Source organism: Zingiber officinale, chromosome 5B (assembly GCF_018446385.1).
Source record: "Zingiber officinale cultivar Zhangliang chromosome 5B, Zo_v1.1, whole genome shotgun sequence".
Classification (NCBI taxonomy): Eukaryota; Viridiplantae; Streptophyta; class Magnoliopsida; order Zingiberales; family Zingiberaceae; genus Zingiber; species Zingiber officinale.
In genome coordinates, this window is record NC_055995.1 from 44,895,742 (window position 1) to 44,911,495 (window position 15,754).

Below are 15,754 nucleotides of genomic sequence, written 5' to 3' on the forward strand. Positions count from 1 at the left end.
ATAATGAATTCCAAAATACTTAACGACCAAGGAGGAGCAATAAGTTTAAACCTTAATGTCCAAGCATGAGTCGAGTTAAATTGATTGCAAGTTAACTAAGTTCTTTTAGTAAGGTATCAGAGCCCTAATGTGCAAGTTGAGTAACCCTAAAAATCAAACACTTAATTTCTTGGCCACATGTCTAACCATCTAGCTACTAACTGATTGCCTAGAGGACAACATCTTTCACTTGGTTAGTCAAGTTAAGTTAATAGATCCAGTTAGATTTGACTAGAACTGGATGACTTGACTTGATTATTGTAAATCAGGTATTTAACGCCCAGACTCATATTGATGCACAGATATAAGCATTCTTGAGTCCAGGCTGTACCCTATGCATCTCCCACCATTCTAAGTTTTTCAAGCACAATCAAGGTAAGCCTAGGTGTTTGTGAGATGTTGTGGCTGAATTCTAGGAGAACATGATTTCTAAGGTAGAGCCTAGGCTAAGTCCAAATTTGAAAATCTAGTAAAATTAGAATTTTGAAAACAAAATTTTTCCTATAATTTTTAAAACACAAGATGATTTTGAAAACAAGTAAAACATTTAAGAATAAAGGTAGGAAACTAATCAAAATCTATTCTACCCAACACATTCCTATTTACCTTCTAAGTGCACTGAACTCAAGTTCAGGTAATGATTTTATGAAAATGTCAGCTAGGTTTGATTTAGACTCAACATAGTTGAGTACAATTTCACCCTTGGCTACATGATCCCTTACAAAATGGTGTTTTACCTCTATGTGTTTAGTCCTTGAGTGGTGAATTGGATTTTTGGTTAGATTAATTGAACTCATATTGTCAATTAAAATTTTTGTATTTTTGTATTCTAATTGATAGTCTTTTAGTGTATGCATCATCCACAAAAGTTGAGAAGCACACTCTCCTAGGGCTATGTATTCAGCTTCAGTAGTGGATAGAGCAACACAGTGTTGCTTTCTGCTTGACCAACTTACTAGGCATTGACCTAGAATTTGACAGCTACCACTTGTGCTTTTTCTATCTAGTTTACACCCGGCATAGTCTGAATAAAAATAGCCAAAAAGGTCAAAGGTGCAAGTTCTAGGGTACCAAAGTCCTACATTTAGGGTACCTTTAATGTGTCCTTTTAACATATGTTAGGTGCAACTCTTTTGCACAAGATTGGTATCTTGCGCACATACCTACTGCAAATAATATATCGGGTCGACTTGCAGTTAGGTAGAGTAAGCTACCTATTGCACTTCTATAGTACTTTGGGTCTACTGATTTTCCTTCTGGGTCAGAGTCAATGTTGATGTTAGTTGTCATTGGAGTATTTATAATTTTTGAATTTTCCATGCCAAATTTTTTAATTAATTCCTTAGAATATTTAGTTTGATAAATATAGATTCCATCTTTGGTTTATTTGATTTGTAAGCCTAAGAAAAAGTTATGTTCCCCAACCAAACTCATTTCAAATTCATTTTCCATTAGTTTAACAAATTCCTTTAAAAGTTTAAAGTTGGTTGAGCCAAAAATTATATCATCAACATAGATTTGGGCTATGAAGATGTCTTTTTCTACGATTTTTACAAATAGGGTCAGATCTATTTGATCTTGGTTAAAGCCTTTGGATATCAAGTAATTGGGTAACCATTCATACCATGCCCTAGGTGCTTGCTTTAATCCATATAATTCCTTTTTCAGTCTAAATACATGGTTTGGGTTGTCTAAATCCTCAAACCCTAGAGGTTGACTTACATATACTTCTTCCTTAATAAACTCATTCAAAAAGGCTGACTTGACATCCATTTGACATAATCTAAATCCTTTATGTGCTGCATAAGCCAGTAGCATCCTAATGGATTCGAGTCTAGCTACTGGTGCATAGGTTTCGTTATAGTCTAAACCTTCAACCTGGCTGAACCCTTTGGCTACTAGTCTTGCCTTATTTCTCACTATATCACCCTGATCATCTAATTTGTTCCTAAATACCCATTTGGTATAAATTATGGACTTATCTACGGGTTTAGGTACAAGTTCCCAGACTTGGTTTCTATCAAATTGGGCTAATTCTTCCTACATCGTAATGATCCAATTTGGCTCAGGTAGGGCTTCTTCAATGGTCTTAGGTTCAATCTTAGAAATAAGGGCAATCTGACTCAGGTTTCTATAGGAAGATCTAGTTCTGACTCCTAGGTTGGGATCACCCAAAATTTGGTCAGGTGGGTGAGAAGTACTTACTCTTGTTGGTTTTATATTTGGGTCAGAAGTTTGTTCCTCTGGTTTATTAGTGTTAGATTAAATTTCATCATCTTCAATAATTCTTGGGTTAAGATTTTCTGTATTATTTTCATTTGTTATTTTATTATCTTCATCAAATATTATATTTATCATTTCTTCAACTTTTAGGGTATGTTTGTTATACACTCTATATGCCCTACTAGTTGTTGAAAACCCTAAAAATATTCCTAGAGTTGTTTTTGATGAAAATTTTCCTAAGTAGTCTTTAGTGTTTAAAATGTGTACTTTACATCCAAAAACTTTTAAATAATTTAGATTAGGGATTTTATTATAATATATTTCATAAGGTGTTTTATTATGAGATTTGTTAATTAAGATTCTATTTTGTACATAACATGCTGTGTTTATCGCTTCAACCCAGAATTGGTTGGATAGTTTATATTCATTTAACATCGTCCTAGCGGCTTCTTGTAGGGTTCGGTTTTTACGTTCTACTAGGCCATTTTATTGGGGGAGGGTCCTAGGACAAGAGTATTCATGTTGATACCCATTAATTTCACAAAATTCAATAAAGTTGTGATTTTCAAATCCCCCCCCCCCATCCCGTGGTCACTTCTAATTCTTTTTATTTGAGTGTCTTTTTCATTTTCTATTAGTTTACAGAAGATTTTAAATACTTCAAAGGTTTCACTTTTATTTTTTATAAATTTTACCCAAGTAAATCTTGAGTAATCGTCGATTATCACTAAGCAATATTAATTTTTTACTTAGTGACTTGGCTCCATGTGAATCAAACAAGTCTAGGTGAAGGAGCTCAAGTATTGAGGTTGTTCTATTAAGGTTGGTTAATTTATGGTTTGCCTTAGTTTGTTCACCTTGTTGACAAGCATTACAGGTTGAGTTTTCAATGAATTTTAATTTGGGCAAACCTCTAACTAGACCATTTTGACTCATTTTTGCAATGAGTCTAGTGTGAGTGTGTTCCAGTGTTCTGTGCCACGACTTAGTTTCCTCTTGTTGTGTTAGAAAACACTTTATTGAGGATGTTGGTAGGTTAATGGTGTAGACATTATCTCTCCTAGTGCCCTTAAGTATGATTTCAGGATTATCAATATTTTTAACTATACATTCAGATTTTGTAAAGTTAACTGAATAAACACTATCACACAATTGACTTATTGTAATATATACGAATTTATTTAGGGCTATCGTGGAATAACCTTATGAAAATTTTAGGAAATTATGGAAATTTTCCTGGATTTTTCGGAGGTCGTATGGCTAAGTTCGCGGGGATAGGAGTAAGGGCCTGTTTATAAATGTACGCGGGTGAAAAATTAATTAGAGGGAGTACTTAGGGTTTAATTCTCTTAACCTAAGTGACTATTAATAGACCTCATTTCCTCACCCGAAACCCTAAGCCCGACCCGATCCTTTCCTCTCCTCTCCTTTTTCCTCGTGCTCTCTCTCTCGTGGGCGAACTGATCCCGACGGAGGACTCTTCCCCGACGACGCTGTTCTCGCCGAATCACCGGAGGAAGGGCGGCGGATCTCGACGGTGTCGGCCTTGCCCAGAGAGAGACCACCTCTCCAGCCCTTTCTTCAGCTCGCGAAGGCGATCCGGCGTCTAGTGCAGGCGAGAGGTTTGGGCACCCATTGTTCCCGATCGGTCTGGTCCTTCGGTTCTTCCTCCTAGATCTGTTCGAGGGAGAGCGACTTGTGTCATCACTCGTCGGAGCGGATCCAGCGGCGATGCCTGTAGGCGACCATTGAGGTGAGTGTCGGCGGAAGAGGGCTTGTGGATTCAAGAATGTGGTTTTTAGGGTTTCACCTGGATTGCCTTTCTGTTGTGGATTTAGGGAAGGTGTCGGAATCAACCTGGGAAGGGATCTCGCCTGAACAGGGATCGATTTGCTTCCTCCTTGCAGTTGATCGGGAGTTTTGGCTGAGGTATTTGGGACTCAAATTGGGTGAGTAAGGTTCTGTGTGATAAGAATTTTTGGCAAATTCGTTGTTCTACATGTAGCTTCTGTGTAGAATTTTGCAAGGAAGAAGGTTAAGGAGTTGGCAGCTGTTGGCAGCATTTTGAGAGGGCTGGGAGTTTGGATTCACTACTGCTTTGCAAGGTAAATGTAGTCCCGTGAAGGTAGCTTTGTGGATTTCTCTGGTATGTGGTTAATTAGGTTAGTTTAATGGGGATGGAATTTTATTCTTGCTTAGCTTAGCAGTAGAGAATGGTTGTGATTTTAAATCCATGTTGACAATAGGTTATTAGGATTTAAAATCGGATTGGATGTGGTGGATTAAAATCTTTGGTTAGGGGATGATTGAAAGGCGAGATATGGTTGCACCTAGCTTGATTTATTTTGGTATGTCTAAGGTTGAATTATTTTAGATAACCACGGTTGGCTAATACTATAGAGTTGGTTATTTTTGTAAAGGGGATTCAGTTATGTGTAGTATTGATACACATATATGTATATATGCCTATTACATGAATTGTATTTGTAACACAGGACCTTGATTTATACGAGCAGCGTGACGTGGGGGTGGTTCTGTTGATACGGGATATATCGAGGCGGGTATTTCTTCCCTTTTCTCCTATTTAGTTCTTTGAACTATAAAGCATGGTTGTTTTTGTATACTTAGGTTGCATTACCTTAAATCTGTATATTCGTTTTATTTCCTGCTTGACTCCTTCTATTTGAGCTTTGATATGATCATCTTTACTTCGATACAGTCTCACCCTTGGTATCAGAACTCTGTGCATGTGTATTGATAGAGTTAGTATCATAGAGTCGTCTGACTGGTGCAATTAGCGTGTTTATCATGCATATTGATGTCGAGTGTGTATGGGACGGGTATGTGGTATGGGGGTTGTATACCTGGTTGACCACGTTGTGTGTTGGAGTATGTATATACGTTTGTGGTGGTTATTGGGGGTGTTGGGATACACTATGGATGATGGTATTTATATTGTGACTATTCACATCATGTCATCATTCATTGCATACTGACGACCGACGTCTTCCTTGTGGTGAGACGGTCGTCAGTTGTCTATAGCTGCCATTCAGCCACTTTTGGAGAGTGGTAGATAGGAGTGGAGCTCGTCCTGTCGCGCTTGCTCAGCCGTTCAGTGATTATACTCTGTCAGCCTCGACCACTCTGGAGTAGTGGGTCTTGAGGGTACAGTAGTCAGAGGGCTTGAGTTGTGAGTGGTCAGGGACCCTTAGCTGTGTAGTTATATAACTACTTAGCTGACCGTCCGCTTCGGCCGCCTATAGCGGTGCTTGTACTGGAGGCTAGTACGGTATGTCACAGACCCAAGCCTCTCGGCCATACAGGGGTCGTGGTGTCTAGAGAGGTGGCGGGGGTGACCATGAGGCATGCATGCACTTTTGCATATGATGCGCGGTGCATCTGGGGAGATATTTTTGCATACATGCCTAGTAGATATTAGTGCATGTGATTGTGTGCTGTTGCATTTGTTTGCGCTATGTATGTTGCATTTGGGTGTCATACTGCATACATGTCATCTATTTTACATGTATATGCAGTCGTATCTATATTTGCACAGGTGTCTCTAGTTGATCTGTTGCTAGTCTGGTGGGTTCCCTGATTTGGTATCATAGTATTGCTACTAGTCGAGCATGTGTATCTACTGAGTCAGGTACGTTTATGTACAGTCATTGTATTAGATATGTCTAGAGGCGTTATGTTCGATAGCATGATTCTATTCTTGTTATGGAGACTGTATCCTTTGATTCTTATGTTATGCACTCGCCATGCTTTATTCTGTCCTTACCGCTGAGTTCTTTGTACTCACCACCCCATCTATACTGATATGTTTTCAGGTAGTAGGTAGTTGATTGGAGGTACTTGGAGTATGCTGCCAGCCGGTCCCACTTCTCGCGTTACATCCGAGGATTCTTACCGGTTTTTAGTCTTTTACTATTCGCATTCTACGTTTCATGGATTTGATGTTGTCATTTTATACTATGACTTGATACGTGTATTGTGGACTTATACCTGTGGTGTGTCTTTTGTGGACTTCCGATTATGTGGGTTTCATGTTCGTTTTTCGCTGAGTTTTTTTTTGATATAGCCGTGTGGGCTACATATTCAACTGCGTGGTTGTGGTTATTTTCTGCATATATATCCCAGCCGCATGTGGCTGACGTATTTTTGCATGTATGAAAGTTTCAGATTGTCCCCGGTACAGGGGAGGTGCTGCCGAAATTTTTCGGGAGGTACTTCCCCGGGGCGTGACAATTTAGTGGTATCAGAGCATGGCTTTACGAGACCTATTTCGTCTGTTTTGGATTTTGAGGTTTTATGAGACCTATTTTACATGTTTTGGATTTTGGGGGTTACGAGACGTAAAAGTGTTTTCGGGTTTTAAGGCTTGTGAAGTCTATTTTACGTGTTTCGGGTTTTGAGGTTACGAGGTCTATTTCTCGGGTCGTGGATTTTCCGAGGATTCTGAGATTTACGAGTTTCGCGAGGATTGCGATGTTTACGATGGTTTGCACTCGAGACTCGTATTTTTTCGATGTGACTGTTCGGACATTGGGACCAGGCAGCGGCAGGATACCTCCAAGTTATAGGAAGTAAGTTAAATTACTGTTGTATTAAATTGTTGTAGACTTACCTTGTTGCTCATATCAGGGATGAAGCGCGGAGATACGACCCCTCGTCCGCGTCGTGGTCCGGGTCGACCCCGGAAACCACATATTGAGTCTGTAGAGGCTGAGCCAGTGGAGTACGAGGAGGATTCTGTTAGGGATCCTACAGAGGTTGAGATTGACAGCCGTGCACAGACTCCGCAGATTCCCACGAGAGATCCGGGTTTTCAGCCTCAGTTGGTTCCTCCCACCGTACCACCGGTAGCCCCTATTCCTACTTCTACTTCTTGGGCGAAGGACAGGGCTCGGATTCCGTTACTGGCCCGATCGGTGAAAGATCGTTTTACCCTATTCTATGGTGCTCCCGACCCCAGTGTTGCTCGTTCCTGGTTGGGAAATGTGGAGGATACCTTCGGATACTTATCGTGTACAGAGGAAGAAAAACCTGAACTAGCTGCATATCACCTCCGAGATCAAGCTGTTACTTGGTGGAAGATGCAGAAGTCACTCTTCGGGGATCAGAGTATTACCTGGGCTTTATTCAGAGATGCCTTCGAGAGACAGTATTTTCCAGCTCCGTACCGTATAGCCCGCCGACAGGAATTCTTAAGTCTTAAGCAAGGGGATAGATCGGTGATGGAGTATGAGGCAGAATTTAACCGATTAGCTGAGTACTGCCCGCAGCTTGTTGCTCAGGACAGCGATCGGTTAGACCAGTTTACCCAGGGCCTTGCGGCGTATATTCGTATCAGGATGTCGGGTTTTACTCCCAGCACTTACCGAGTGGCATTGGACAGAGCATTGATGATTGAGATGACACAGCAGCAAGTTTCTCAGGAGCGGGGAAAGGATAAACAGAAGGCTCAGGATACAACTCCAAATCAAAGACAACAGAATAAGGGTCAGAAAAAGCGGAAGAAATGGCAGGGATCCCAGACTGCTTCGGGGGAGTCTTACCGACCGGCGAAGACAGGACGGTCATCAGCTGGTTCATCTAAATCCTCTCAGAAGGATTCTTCCAGTGAGTATAGATGTTACAGGTGTGGCACTGAGGGGCATATTAAACCTAATTGTCCAATGGGTCAGGACGTATGCTACTATTGTAAGCTTCCGGGTCATGTGAGTCGAGACTGCACACTGAAGGCACAGATGGAGGCAGCTAAGAGTACTCCACAGGGGAGCAGTACTACTCAGACGCGACGGTCGAAGAGCGCACAGAGGAGACAGAGTGCTCCGTACCAGCAGCGTGTGCCACCCCCTCAGGCACAGGTATATCACATCCAGGGCCACGAGCACTCAGCGGTACCAGTTGCTATACATTATGCCTCTACGGGTTCTTCACATCAGACATATCCGGCACCGCAGACTCTTATGACGCCGCCTAGCTCTTTTCCAGTGGTACAGCCTCAGCAGTATGCTCCTACTCATCAGCCTCAGCAGTATACTACCACTCATCAGCCTCAGCAGTATACTACCACTCATCAGCCTCAGCAGTTCACCACTACTCCACCGGCACCGTTTCAGACTGCTACTGGAGTATCGCCGTCATGCCCTGATGTGGGACGAGTGTATGCTATTACTCGCGAGGAGGCACAGCGGGCCGAGGGATCGGTCTTCCGGGGTATGATTACTGTTTATTCATTTCCTGCTGAATTGTTGATTGATACTGGTAGTTCCCACTCTTTTATTTCCCGGGCATTTCTGAGTAAGATTTGTAGACTACCTGTTCGTCGGACTCACTCATTGGCGGTATCCTTACCCTCGGGAGAGATACTGGATATCAGTCAAGAGATTAAAGAATGTCCGTTGGATTTCGAGAGTCAGACCCTTACGGTGGATTTGCAGGTTCTGGATATGCTAGAATTTGACATCATTTTGGGTATGGACTGGTTGGCCAGACATTATGCTACCGTTGACTGCAGCGCTAGAGTGGTTACATTTAGACCTCCGGGTCTACCATCCTGGGTATTCATGGGTACCAAGGATGAGGGGATTTCTATCATCTCAGCGATGCAAGCTCAGCGATTATTGTCTCAAGGATGTCGGGGGTATTTGTTATCTATGATTAAGATTGATCAGGATACTACCACACAGTTATCTGACATTCCTATAGTACAGGAGTACCCTGATGTATTTCCAGAAGAATTACCCGGCTTGCCCCCGAAAAGGCAGGTGGAGTTCACGATTGAGTTGATTCCGGGGACAGCACCGGTGTCCAAGGCCCCATATCGCATGGCGCCTAAGGAGTTGGAGGAGCTAAAGGTACAGCTACAGGAGCTGCTGGATAGAGGGTTTATCCGTCCTAGTGTGTCTCCATGGGGAGCTCCGGTACTCTTTGTGAAGAAAAAGGACGGATCGATGAGATTATGCATCGACTATCGACAGCTGAACGCAGTGACTGTTAAGAATAAATATCCACTGCCGCGTATAGAGGATCTATTCGATCAGCTTAAGAATACCTGTGTGTATTCAAAGATTGATCTGCGCTCTGGCTATCATCAGCTCAGTGTGAGAGATTCAGATATACAGAAGACAGCCTTCCGTACTCGATATGGACACTATGAGTTCTTGGTAATGCCATTTGGGCTTACCAATGCTCCGGCAGTTTTCATGGACCTGATGAATAGGGTATTTCTGGAGTTCCTGGATCAGTTTGTGATTGTGTTCATCGATGATATTTTGATATATTCTCGATCCGAGGAAGAGCATGGGCGACATCTTCGTATAGTATTGGAGACGCTCCGGCGAGAACGTCTCTATGTAAAATTCAGCAAATGTGCATTCTGGTTATCTTCTGTGGGTTTTCTGGGACATATTGTTTCTAGCAGTGGTATTTCAGTGGACCCACAAAAGATAGAGGCGGTTACCAGTTGGGAGCAGCCAAAGTCTGTACAGGAGATTCGTAGCTTTCTTGGTCTGGCAGGGCATTACCGCAGATTTGTAGAGGGTTTCTCTAGCATAGCTCTGCCGTTGACTCAGTTGACCAGGAAAGGGGTGAAGTTTTGCTGGACAGAGTCTTGCGAGACGAGTTTTCAGGAACTTAAGCGAAGACTCATTTCTGCACCTATACTAGTGCTTCCTTCCGGAGATGATGGTTTCGTGCTTTATACGGATGCATCATTGCAGGGGTTAGGCGCAGTACTTATGCAGCATGGATGGGTAGTTTCTTATGCCTCACGTCAGTTGAAAGAGCATGAGAAGAACTATCCGGTGCATGACCTGGAGTTAGCAGCGATTATATATGCGTTGAAAATATGGAGACATCATCTATATGGGATCACCTTCGAGATATTCACAGACCATAAGAGTCTTAAGTATCTTGCTACTCAGAAAGAATTGAATTTAAGACACAGTAGATGGATGGAATTCTTGAAGGACTATGACTGTACGATCAACTACCACCCAGGGAAAGCCAACGTGGTAGCTGATGCGTTGAGTAGAAAATCCCGAGGAGTTCTAGCTTGTCACCGTGTGATGGTTACTGAACTGGTTCAGAAATTTTCTGAGTTGGGATTGGTAGAGCAGGGTCAGACTGAGCGGGGTATCCTATTATCTATGGTTGCCCAGTCACCCATGGTAGAGAGGATTAAAGAAGCCCAGGCTACAGATCAGCATCTACAGTTGTTGTGTAGCAAAATCATCCCAGGACAGCAAACGGGGTTCTCTTGCGATGACAGTGGGATTCTATACTTCCAGGGGAGGTTGTGTGTTCCTGAAGCACCTCCTGTGAAAGAAGACCTACTTCAGGAGGCACATCGGTCCAGATTTGCGATTCATCCTGGTGGTACCCGCATGTACAGGGATCTGAGACGTTCTTATTGGTGGACCGGCATGAAGAAGGACATTGCAGATTTCGTGGCTCGATGCCTTGTATGTCAGCAGGTGAAGGCTGAACATCAGAGACCCGCTGGTTTGCTACAGAAGATTCAGCTACCTGAATGGAAATGGGAACACATCACGATGGATTTCGTCGTGGGACTGCCCAGAACCCGACGAGCACATGATACGATTTGGGTAATCGTTGATCGGTTAACCAAATCCGCTCATTTCCTTCCGATCCGTAGGACGGAGTCATTGGATCGATTAGCGGAGTTGTATTGTAGAGAGATTATCCGGTTTCACGGTGTACCTCTCAGTATTATTTCAGATAGAGATCCGCGATTTACTTCGAGATTCTGGCAGAGTTTACAGCAGGCTATGGGTACAGAGTTACGATTCAGTACTGCTTTCCACCCCCAGACAGACGGTCAGTCAGAGCGCACTATACAGACATTAGAGGATTTATTGAGATCATGTGTCATAGACTTTGGAGGTAGTTGGGAAGATCATTTACATTTAGCGGAATTTGCCTACAACAACAGTTATCATTCAGCGATACAGATGGCACCTTATGAGGCGTTGTATGGCAGAGCCTGTAGATCTCCCACCTTATGGGTAGAGGTTGGGGAATCCCAGATTTTGGGGCCGCAGAGCCTTCAGCGTGATGCAGAGATGGTTCGTACTATCAGGCGCAGGTTGTCAGAGGCTCAGGATCGACAGAAGAGTTATGCGGATCGTAGACGGAGACCGTAAGAGTTTGCTGTTGGTGATCATGTATTCTTACGGGTATCCCCTACGAAAGGAGTAAAAAGGTTTGGATTGAAGGGTAAGTTGGCACCTCGCTATATTGGACCCTTCCAGATTCTCGAGAGGATAGGTGCAGTGGCGTATCGGCTAGCGCTACCACCTTCACTTTCCGGGGTGCATGATGTTTTCCATGTATCTATGTTGAGGAGATATGTACCGCACCCTTCGCATGTTCTCACCGGTGTATCAGTTGGACTTCAGCCGGATATTTCTTATGAGGAGATTCCAGTTCGGATTTTGGACCGCAAAGAGCGCCGGTTGCGGAACAAGACTATTCGGCTGGTCAAGGTCGGATGGCGGCATCACTCAGATGAAGAAGCCACCTGGGAGTTGGAAGATAAGATGCGGACTAGTTACCCCCACCTGTTTACTGGAGGTGAGTAAAGCTTATTTCAGTAATTAAAATAAGGTCATCTACTACTTCTTGCGGTTAGTTAGCAGTGGTAAAATTTGGGGACCAAATTCTTATTAGTGGGGGAGAATGTAATATATACGAATTTATTTAGGGCTATCGTGGAATAACCTTATGAAAATTTTAGGAAATTATGGAAATTTTCCTGGATTTTTCGGAGGTCGTATGGCTAAGTTCGCAGGGATAGGAGTTTATAAATGTGAAAAATTAGAGAGTACGGGTTTAATTCTCTTAACCTAAGTGACTATTAATAGACCTCATTTCCTCACCCGAAACCCTAAGCCCGACCCGATCCTTTCCTCTCCTCTCCTTTTTCCTCGTGCTCTCTCTCTCGTGGGCGAACTGATCCCGACGGAGGACTCTTCCCCGACGACGCTGTTCTCGCCGAATCACCGGAGGAAGGGCGGCGGATCTCGACGGTGTCGGCCTTGCCCAGAGAGAGACCACCTCTCCAGCCCTTTCTTCAGCGCGCGAAGGCGATCCGGCGTCTAGTGCAGGCGAGAGGTTTGGGCACCCATTGTTCCCGATCGGTCTGGTCCTTCGGTTCTTCCTCCTAGATCTGTTCGAGGGAGAGCGACTTGTGTCATCACTCGTCGGAGCGGATCCAGCGGCGATGCCTGTAGGCGACCATTGAGGTGAGTGTCGGCGGAAGAGGGCTTGTGGATTCAAGAATGTGGTTTTTAGGGTTTCACTTGGATTGCCTTTCTGTTGTGGATTTAGGGAAGGTGTCGGAATCAACCTGGGAAGGGATCTCGCCTGAACAGGGATCGATTTGCTTCCTCCTTGCAGTTGATCGGGAGTTTTGGCTGAGGTATTTGGGACTCAAATTGGGTGAGTAAGGTTCTGTGTGATAAGAATTTTTGGCAAATTCGTTGTTCTACATGTAGCTTCTGTGTAGAATTTTGCAAGGAAGAAGGTTAAGGAGTTGGCAGCTGTTGGCAGCATTTTGAGAGGGCTGGGAGTTTGGATTCACTACTGCTTTGCAAGGTAAATGTAGTCCCGTGAAGGTAGCTTTGTGGATTTCTCTGGTATGTGGTTAATTAGGTTAGTTTAATGGGGATGGAATTTTATTCTTGCTTAGCTTAGCAATAGAGAATGGTTGTGATTTTAAATCCATGTTGACAATAGGTTATTAGGATTTAAAATCGGATTGGATGTGGTGGATTAAAATCTTTGGTTAGGGGATGATTGAAAGGCGAGATATGGTTGCACCTAGCTTGATTTATTTTGGTATGTCTAAGGTTGAATTATTTTAGATAACCACGGTTGCTAATACTATAGAGTTGGTTATTTTTGTAAAGGGGATTCAGTTATGTGTAGTATTGATACACATATATGTATATATGCCTATTACATGAATTGTATTTGTAACACAGGACCTTGATTTATACGAGCAGCGTGACGTGGGGGTGGTTCTGTTGATACGGGATATATCGAGGCGGGTATTTCTTCCCTTTTCTCCTATTTAGTTCTTTGAACTATAAAGCATGGTTGTTTTTGTATACTTAGGTTGCATTACCTTAAATCTGTATATTCGTTTTATTTCCTGCTTGACTCCTTCTATTTGAGCTTTGATATGATCATCTTTACTTCGATACAGTCTCACCCTTGGTATCAGAACTCTGTGCATGTGTATTGATAGAGTTAGTATCATAGAGTCGTCTGACTGGTACAATTAGCGTGTTTATCATGCATATTGATGTCGAGTGTGTATGGGACGGGTATGTGGTATGGGGGTTGTATACCTGGTTGACCACGTTGTGTGTTGGAGTATGTATATACGTTTGTGGTGGTTATTGGGGGTGTTGGGATACACTATGGATGATGGTATTTATATTGTGACTATTCACATCATGTCATCATTCATTGCATACTGACGACCGATGTCTTCCTTGTGGTGAGACGGTCGTCAGTTGTCTATAGCTGCCATTCAGCCACTTTTGGAGAGTGGTAGATAGGAGTGGAGCTAGTCCTGTCGCGCTTGCTCAGCCGTTCAGTGATTATACTCTGTCAGCCTCGACCACTCTGGAGTAGTGGGTCTTGAGGGTACAGTAGTCAGAGGGCTTGAGTTGTGAGTGGTCAGGGACCCTTAGCTGTGTAGTTATATAACTACTTAGCTGACCGTCCGCTTCGGCCGCCTATAGCGGTGCTTGTACAAGCCTCTCGGCCATACAGGGGTCGTGGTGTCTAGAGAGGTGGCGGGGGTGACCATGAGGCATGCATGCACTTTTGCATATGATGCGCGGTGCATCTGGGGAGATATTTTTGCATACATGCCTAGTAGATATTAGTGCATGTGATTGTGTGCTGTTGCATTTGTTTGCGCTATGTATGTTGCATTTGGGTGTCATACTGCATACATGTCATCTATTTTACATGTATATGCAGTCGTATCTATATTTGCACAGGTGTCTCTAGTTGATCTGTTGCTAGTCTGGTGGGTTCCCTGATTTGGTATCATAGTATTGCTACTAGTCGAGCATGTGTATCTACTGAGTCAGGTACGTTTATGTACAGTCATTGTATTAGATATGTCTAGAGGCGTTATGTTCGATAGCATGATTCTATTCTTGTTATGGAGACTGTATCCTTTGATTCTTATGTTATGCACTTGCCATGCTTTATTCTGTCCTTACCGCTGAGTTCTTTGTACTCACCACCCCATCTATACTGATATGTTTTCAGGTAGTAGGTAGTTGATTGGAGGTACTTGGAGTATGCTGCCAGCCGGTCCCACTTCTCGCGTTACATCCGAGGATTCTTACCGGTTTTTAGTCTTTTACTATTCGCATTCTACGTTTCATGGATTTGATGTTGTCATTTTATACTATGACTTGATACGTGTATTGTGGACTTATACCTGTGGTGTGTCTTTTGTGGACTTCCGATTATGTGGGTTTCATGTTCGTTTTCCGCTGAGTTTTTTTTTTATATAGCCGTGTGGGCTACATATTCAACTGCGTGGTTGTGGTTATTTTCTGCATATATATCCCAGCCGCATGTGGCTGATGTATTTTTGCATGTATGAAAGTTTCAGATTGTCCCCGGTACAGGGGAGGTGCTGCCGAAATTTTTCGGGAGGTACTTCCCCGGGGCGTGACACTTATACTGAGTAAATTAAAGTTAAAGTTTTCAACTAGAAACACTTTTTGAATAATAAAATCAGATTTGAGTTCGATGTTACCTCTTCCCATTACCTTAAGTTTGTCGTCGTTGCCGAATGCAACAGACCCTAAATTCTTTAATTTGAGCTTTGTGAACTTTAATTTATCTCCAGTCATATGTCTGGAGCATCCACTATCCAACATCCACTGATCCAATTCTTTATGTTCCTACACATAAAGTGTTTGAATTGAACTCTATTTTATGAAAAGAAAGTGAAGTGATTAAGTTTGAGTTAGTATTAGGATTTTGACACAATATTTTAAGTTAATTAAATTATGAAAAAGATATTAAATTTTTGAAAAACAAACATTTTAAATTAATTAAATTTTGAAAAAATATTTTAGGTTAATTAAATTTTAAAAATAATTTAAAAAATTAATTTAAATTTAATTTAATTGTGAATTTATATTTAGTTCAATTTTGAAAATTAATTTAATTCCAACTTTTAATTTAATTTTGAATTTTAATTTGAATTTCGATTTTCAATTTCATTTAATTTAATTTAGTTACAAATTTTAATTTCAAATATTGAATTTTAATTCGAATTTCAAATTTGAATTTGAATTTGAATTTCTTTTAATTTGAAAAATATTAAGTTAATTTAATTTTGAAAAAAAATTATTAAGTTAATTTAATTTTGAAAAAATATTAATTTAATTTAATTTTGAAAAAATTATTAAGTTAA

General features: G+C 42.0%; 1 pseudogene; it reads left to right on the forward strand.

Annotated features, from left to right (window-relative positions):
* The window catches only part of LOC121986622, a 106,278-nt pseudogene that overhangs the window by 7,915 nt on the left and 82,609 nt on the right, over positions 1-15,754 (forward strand).